The sequence below is a fragment of the Choloepus didactylus genome, chromosome 4 (assembly GCF_015220235.1).
Source record: "Choloepus didactylus isolate mChoDid1 chromosome 4, mChoDid1.pri, whole genome shotgun sequence".
Taxonomy (NCBI): domain Eukaryota; kingdom Metazoa; phylum Chordata; class Mammalia; order Pilosa; family Megalonychidae; genus Choloepus; species Choloepus didactylus.
Window position 1 is genome coordinate 34,682,022 of NC_051310.1, and position 8,090 is coordinate 34,690,111.

The 8,090-nt window shown below is 53.1% G+C and overlaps 1 protein-coding gene across 2 annotated transcripts in view; it reads right to left on the reverse strand.

Moving 5' to 3' along the window:
- Window positions 1-7,275, reverse strand: part of JDP2 (Jun dimerization protein 2) — a 40,588-nt gene extending 33,313 nt beyond the window's left edge. The window contains exon 1 of one of the 2 annotated variants that reach the window (XM_037832263.1): window positions 6,691-7,275. The gene's annotated coding sequence lies outside the window, so the exon portion shown is untranslated. The remainder of the gene's footprint in view (window positions 1-6,690) is intronic. The other variant, XM_037832265.1, reaches the window with a different exon arrangement.
- Window positions 7,276-8,090: the final 815 nt, after the last annotated feature.

The following is an 8,090-nucleotide window of genomic DNA, read 5'->3' on the forward strand; positions in this document are numbered from 1 at the left end:
TGAAGCTCAAAGAGGTTAAGTGACTTGCCCAATGTCACACAGGTAAAGAGGAACAGTGCCAGGTCTAGACTCCTGGTACCTGGGTTTTAGAACCAGTGTTTACCTACCCTGCCCTTTTTGTTTGCCCTGCTGGGGCCCCAGGTGTGCCAATGCTTTCAGCAAAAGGAATGACCAACTAATGGTGGACTTTCAGGTATTAGCCCATAGGAGAGGATCATTCTCTTGCACAGAGGATCTGCCACTCTGCTTCCCATGGAGCTCCAAGTTTAAGAGGTTCCTTGAGCAACTCCATGGCAGCCTGAGGGGAAGCCCAGACGTAGAAATGGTCCCTGTGCCCTCTCCCATATGCCATGACACTCCCTAAGCCTGAGCTGGACTGGAGCCCAGGGTCAGCAAGGGAGCCACCCCCTCCACCCTCCAGAGCCAGGACTGCAATGCAGAGAGGGCTGCAGGCTGCCCTACTAGGAGGCCACTCCAGGACATGAGCTGCATGTCTCCTGGGCCTTCCTCCAAGGGGAACAAGACAGGGGCAAATGCAAGGGCCCATTCCTGTTTGGCAAAACGGTGCCCAGGCTATCCATGTGGCAGTCGGCAAGCAGAGGGGTGGTTTTAGGCTACGTGGGCCAAATTGTCAAAGGTAACTCACTGTCCTCCTCAGCAGAGGAGAAAAACTTACAAAATTCCCTCTCACAGTTCATGCTTGACTCATCCTACAAGGAGTCAGTGACCCCAAAAAAGGATGCTTAACAAATCAAAACAGACAATAGATGTGAGGTTGGAAAATGCTCTGTGCTTGGAGCTTCAGCTGGACACAGCCCCTAACAGGGGATGGAAGTACCATGTTCAAGGTACAGAGCAAAGCAAAACCTCCTCCCTGGCCAGAAGCCCTAGCATCTCCCTGCACATGGCTGGCTCTTTTCCCCATGTAACCCCCGTGTCTTGCATGTTTGAATGAATGAATGATTGAATGAATGAATGAACAAATGACAATAAATTCATGACAGAGCAAAATTTAGTAAACAGAATAAGGATCTGTCTCTGGAAGTTGAGAAGCTCAATATCAGGCCACAGTTTTACCTCCAGTTTATTTGTTTTCACAATAGACCATAAGAAAAATACTCCAGAGACTTCTCTGGGAGATGGAAGCCAGACCCACTCTTGTTCTGGGAATGATACGCTCTGCTTGCAGCTTCTGTTTGTTTTCACGCAAATGGTATAAATGAGACACTAACAAGCAATCCCAAAATACAATGAATTCTCTGCTACTGTGGAGCCCCCTGGAGGGGTAGCCACCCCCTGGGAGCAATGGTCCCATAAATTCTTGCCATTCCGAAGTCTTAGCACAGTCTCCTGCTCCCTTATGAACTCATCCCAATGCCAAGCCTCACCCAGAGGACCAGGCACCAGGCTTCCCTTTGTAGAAGCAAAAATCCCCCCCTCTCTTTTCCTCTCCCACAAGGGAGACCCTAACTGCTCAGACATAAACCGCAAAGTCCTTAACACATGCCATTCCTAGGAGACAACCGTAACAGCTGACATTCACCAGTGAGAAGTCATCCTAAACCTCTCTGGGGGTGGGGCCCAGAAGATGGAGGAGGTGAAACAGCTGCCTTTCATAACGGGATCCTCATTAACTGGAAGGAACTGGCTGACGATCTAAGGCGGAAAGGCAAGTTTGGTGATTTAAAAAATAAAACAATTTGATGTGATTTAGGGATCTATAAGGGAGGAGGGAGGAGAGCAGGGGGACCAATAATAGCCAGAATTTACCCACTTCAGGGAAGGCACCGGAAAGATGACAAGAGGTGAAATTATCCCCCAAAACGGGTTGTTCCATACGGAAACAATTTAATAGCAAAAGAACTATGCACTAAAAGCCTTAAGAGAAGAACCCAAGGTTTTTCCCCTTCAGGGCCCAAGAGTTAGAAGGGCAGAAAAACACCTTCCTTGCCTCCATTAGTAACTGGAATGCATAAATAAAGAGCATGCTTTCCACACTGGCAGAAGAACAACACTGGGAAATGGGGATTGTGCCTCAAAAGACAGGCTTAGAATCCAAAAGACTTTGGCAATTTCGGACACTGACCAGGTATAACTTGGAAGCCAGCCAATGAAGAAGAGGTTGGTGATGCACAGATCCAAAATGAGGACTGAAAAGCAAGGCATGAATAAGACAGAAAGGGTCTAGGATGTCACAGTGGACCTTAAACTGTTGTGGAGCCTACGATTATGGGTGATTTGATGCAACACCCTATAAATCAGCTGGAAGGAAAAAGGGACCCAATGGATGCAAGGGGCAAGAACCTGAAGATAAGATCTGGTGTCTATATCTCTCTACTCTGACTTCATCAAGAACTTGTAGGCACACCATTTGGGGCGGCACATTGTACAAGTTTAGAAGAAAAGCCACAAAATATATCAAGTCCAGAAAATGGAAGATATGAACATGAACAGTCATTTCAGCCATCTTCGACATCTTACAGATTCATATAAAATAAAACTTTTAAGTTTTTCCCTCTTAACTTTTTCTCTTGTTTATTGTATATAAATCTATAAGATGCCGAATATCCCTTTTTAAAAAGAAAATTGAAATGTCTATAAATAACAGTTTTCAGTTGATGGGTCAAACACGCAAAGGGCTATTCTTATCAGAAAGTAATCGGCATCTTCAAATAATCAGCATCTTCACCCAAGAATGATGATGGCTTAAAAAAAAACACAGCAGGTTAAGAGAAACTTAGGATCTGCATCATGAACTTTCTGTTCCTAGAAACAAAGGTTTACAGGAGGCTATAAAATCCCTAGGCCTCTTTGAGAAGATTGGCTCCCCGCCCCTCCAAGGAAGCAGTTGGCCAGGGGTGGCCTGGGGAGCCATGGACACCTGTGCTAGTGGACACTTGACAGCCTAAGGCTTCAAGGCTCTGCTAAGAGAAAGTGTAGGCAGAAGCAGGGAAGTCCAGGGAGAGGAGGGGAATTCACAGGGTCAAGCCCAAGGAGCAAGAGTGGGTTTGGAAGTCAAAAGCAGGCAGCTGGCAACCTGGAATCGGCAGGAGGTTTTAGGAGGTAAAGCATGGGAAGATTCCCAGGAGGAAGCAGGAAGCAGAAAGCAGGAGCACACAGGGGTGGAGGTGGGGCAGTGACCACAGGGTAAAACAGTACTGACTCCAAGGGGATGGAGAACTTAGACACCAAACCTGTGCTTGGAGTTACAAGGGTCACCTGGGCTGTGCTTTGTTCTGGCTCCTGAAATGATCTAAGTCAACCAGCTTCCAAAGGACAAGGAGATCCAGAAGGTGAAGAGCAAAAGGGTGGAGGAAGTTCCAGGTTTAAGGTAAGAGTAAGTGGCCAAAGAACCTCTCCAGATGGCTGTCCCACACTCCACAGGTAGGACAATGTGGTGGGAGCTCTGGAGCCTGATCATCTTGAGTGTGAATTCTAGTTTTGTCCCTTACTAGCTGTGTGACCTTGGGCAAGTTCCCTAACTTCTGTGCCTCACTTGCCTCAGCTGTAAAGTGAGAATAATAACAGTGTTTGCCCTGTAAGGCTGCTGAGAAGATTAAATTAGTTAATACTTGGAAAGTACCTAGAACGACACCTGCACCTGGTGAAGGCAAAGTCAGTGTAGCCATGAGGGCTCTCCTTCCTGGGGGGACACTAAAGCCAGAGGACAATTCCCAGGTCCCTTCTGGATTGCTCCCACCTAACAGTGATCTCCTTTTCCTACTGCCATGGAGATTCTCTGTTCTCCCACTTTCCAGGTCTACACTCCAAGGGGACAGGGCCATCCTGCATTCAGGCCAATACCACAGATTAGAAACAAAAGGTGCCAGGTCAAAGCCGGGGAGAGAGGTGCAAAAAGAAGGCCCAGCAGCTACCCTTTGCCTCGGTTTCTCCTAAGGACTTTTCTACCTGCATAAGTCACTGCAACGAGGCACCACCCACAAGCAAAAGTCCAGCATCTTCTGGGCCTGTCAAGCCACTGGATCTCTTCACTGCTGGTAAGCAGGTACTCCTTGGGTCTTCCCACAAGTAAAATGAGAAGGAAGAGGGGTCAGGAGAAGCAACTGGCAGGCACCATCCCTGCAGAGCCATCCCAGCCATAGAAGACACTGGAACCTTCCTCCAGGGGACTCTGGCTCTTCCCCAGAAACCGGACAAATGCTTTCAACAAGGCCCTGCCCCTGAACAATGCCTCTCCTCTACTTAAAGTTAGATGCTCAGTAAGTACACATTAAGTCATTTCCATCAGGAATCCTTATCCCAGGCAGCAAGGAGCTGGGAAGGTACTGCCACTAAGCAAGCTTTCTGTCCTCTCGTCCCACCTCACGCCAGCTCTCTTCCTTGGTGTCAGGAGTAAATAACAGTACAACATGCCGCAACACAGTGTGTGATAAATGGTTTGGCCCATTTTTTTAAAATGCCATTGGCCAGCTGAAGCTTTGGAAATGGAGCTCCCCAATGGGAATCCCATGGGCTGCAGCAAGAAAACAGGCTAAAAAGCCCCCAGAACAGTGGGCTCTGGCTGGGCCTCCCACAACCAGCAATCGGTATAAAGAAACACAGGCTAGAAATTCCTTAGCCTGGGTCGCTAAGGCATTTGTCTCTGCTGAGCTTCGAGAGGCCAAACCACACACATGCACAAGAGTGTGCACACACACATGTGCACGCACATACAGTCAAGCACACGGAGCTTGGCAGCCCTTACGTTCCAGAGCCGGTAACACAAGCCATGGAACCAGCTGCCAAGACAAGCAACAGAACGAGCCAGGCCCAGTTTCATTGGCCACCATACACTGCATATGGCCCGGGACGCAGCCAAAACGGTGTTCTCACCCTCCTCAAAGGCATAGGAGACCCTCTGTTTTCAAACACACCTCCACAGAGCCTTAATTAAAGGAAAATGGAAAAATAATGTGCCTGCTGCTCTCCCTCTGCCTATAGAGGTATGCACACACACACACACACCCATACACACTCACTCTATTTTTCTCTTCCTCCCATTTTGGTTTTCAAACATAATTCACTCTATGGAAAAAAGCAAACTGCATCCTGCAGCAGAAAAGCCAAAAAGAATGTAACTTGCCCTCAGCACTGGGCTCTGATTGCTCAAGTGAGCTGGAGCTGAATGAACACAGAGCAGGCCAGGCTAGAGGCTGCGTTGGCCCCTTCCTTTCCAGAGTGGAGCTGGAAAGAGAGAGGCTCGCGAGACAGGAGGCAGGCCCATTACAACACCAGCAGCCCCATGACAAACAAGGCCCAGAGAGCCCAGCCCTTTCCATCCTGCCAGGGGTTGTGCAGGTTGGAAAAGATGCCCACACATCCTGCAAACAGCTGGGGGGACAGGGAGACAACAAGAGACCCAGGAAAAAAGGAGGAGTGTTCCCTGTGGCTGCAAAAGCAGGCAGTGAATGAGCAAGAAGACCAACTTGCTTGTCCAACCCCTTCGCTGGAAGACATTGTCACCACTTATCTACACATCTCCTTGGAGGTGGCTGCAACCAACCTAGGAGAAAAGCCAGAGGCCCCCACACCCATGCCTTCCAGCAGTCCTTCAAATCACAAGGCACCCTGCTCTTCAAGAAGATTCTGGAGCTGCCTGCAGTTCTGAACCAGAGCCAAAGCAGAAGGGGAACAGAAGAGTCTTTGAGAAATCCATCCTCCCTGTTTTAAACAAAGCAAAGCCTAACCACCCAGAGGCACGAGAATCGATTTTGCTTCTCTTCCCCAGTCCTCAGGTTTACAGAAAATCAGAACCAAGCTCATACCTGATACCTTTTTAAAACGCTCCCCTAGAAACCTGCAAAGGAAGATAAGCTGTCCTTCCAAGATGCAGCCAGATTTGCTGGAAAGATGAAAGCAGTGGAAGGTGTTTTTTAAAACTCACAGGGAAGGGAAGTTGGGGGGCCCAGTGGATGATATGTAAGCACAGTTCATACCAAGGCCTTTAAGGACAGACAGGTACCCAATAATTGTTTGAAGCTTCACAGTTTCTGATGCTCCGCAAAAGAAGACCTTGGCAGCAAGAGTCCACCAAGATTTAAGTTCACTCGCACAGTCTGCAAACCCTTTTGAAACACAGGCCAGAACACATCTGCCCTGAGCACGTGGGGTGAAGTCACAGCCTGATGCCCTGATGCCAGCAGCGAAGGCAGCACATTGGGCAAGGGTCAGGCAGCCTTGCAACTGCTGCTGACCCCGCCACCAACGCCCCCATCTCCGGAACAGGGATACCCATCCATCCCTGAGGAAAAGCCGAGGCCTCTCCCCTCCCCAGCACCTCCCAATGACCCAGGCAAAATATGATTCTGCCACCCCAGGGTCCAGGAGTCCAGGCGTCCAGGGTAAGGCTCAGTTCCCCCCAGCCTCCTTTGGAGTCAGAAGAAAGCCTTCTAAACTGGGCTGGGCCAGAGAGGAGGGGCTGGCTACCTTGTCTCCTTATGTAATCAGGCGTGAGGTCTGAAGGGAGCCCAAGGGGTACCCGGGACGCCCCAGGACCACTCCCAGTCCAGGAACCCCCGGCCACAGCGCTAAGAGAAACTCTGCACTAGATCACAACCCTGAGCCCTTCTCAGCACTGTCTCCTGGGTGCTGTCATCCCTCCACTATCATTGCCTTGCACCTCCCTGCCCTTTCACCCCTCATCTCCACCCCCATGGCCCGTCTCCCCAGGGCAATTTTCTCCCCACTCACCCCGCCTTCCCGCCGCCCGAGGAGAGCACCTCCCTGCAAACTGCAAACGGACCGGGGAGGAGAGCGCTGGAGGGAGGAGGAGCGCCCCAGCTCTCCAAAGAGCCGACGAAGCCTCCCGTCCCGGGGCGGGAACCAAAGGGAAGCGGCCTCGCGGGAAGGGCCCGGGCTGCAGCGCCCCGCAGGGGAGAGGTCGGGGTCCCGTGGCTGCTCCAGGCTTCCCGCGGGCAGCTGGATCCACGGCTCGGCGCGCTCCGCCCGCGCGGGGGCGGCAGTCCCAGGTGCCCGCGGCCGGCGCGCCGCGCCCCACCCCGCCCGGCCCCGGCGCCCCCAGAGCGCGCCCTCGCACCCACCGTGCAGAAGCCGCAGGCGGAGGCGGCGCCCCCGGGGCCGGGGCCCGGCTGCAGGCACTGTGCCCGCTCAGCGCCGCTGCCGCCCGGCCGCCGAGCTCCGCCCGGTGCCCAGGCCCGTCTCGGCCCGGGAGCCGCCGCGGCGCCAGCCCCGCCGCCGCTGCAGCGGGCGCCGAGCGTCCCTCCCGCAGGCTGTGGCGGGCGGCGGGACGGGTTGCATCAGCCCCGGCTATATAGAGGCCCCTGGGCGGCGGGGAGGGGTCGGGAATGCGGAACCCGCCGTGCTGCCAGCTCCAGACGTCAGAGGGGACGGAGAGGAAGGGAAGGAGGGGACAGGGGAGAAAGGGGGGTGTGGATCCGGCGCTTCACACCCACTGACCTTCACCTCCCCCGCCGCCTTTCGCGCCCTCCTCCTGCCGCTCCTCGCGCTCCGCTCCCCGCCGGGGCGGCCCGGGCCCCGCCGCGCCCGTCCGGGCTCCATCGCGCTGCCCGAGTCTCCCACCCCGCCGATCAGGAGCGCGCGAGGAAGCGGGACGCGGCGAGCGGTTATGTAAGAGCATCCCTCGCGCACCGCCGCCCGGCTTCCACCCCCGGGACCCAAGCCGCTGCTCTGGGAGAGAGAAGCGAGTGGCTGTGGGACAAGTCTATACAGCCCGTGGAAACCGAGCCTGTGTTGAAATCTCTTCCTCAATCCTTAGCGTTTTCTCCCAAACCGAAAGAGAGGATTTCGGCACGATTTCATCTCTGGACCCTTCAGGACCGAGTGAGTGAGGAAGTGATCTCGCAAGCCTGTTTTCTTTTTCTATGGACAAGGATGGGCAGAGGATTCAAGCATTTAGGTGCCTCGACCCCAACCCGCTAGCCCACCTCACCATCACACACGTCCCCCCTAAGCCCTGGGGCATTTCGCTTCAAGAGTCCTGCCCTTCTCACCAATGCTTTTAAAACGCATGTCCCACGCCCCTGGTAGGGGGGCTGCAGCCTGAGACCACCGCCTTCTCCTTGACTCACAGGTTGATCCCCGGGCTTTTCTCCTCCCCAGCAGCCTTTTCC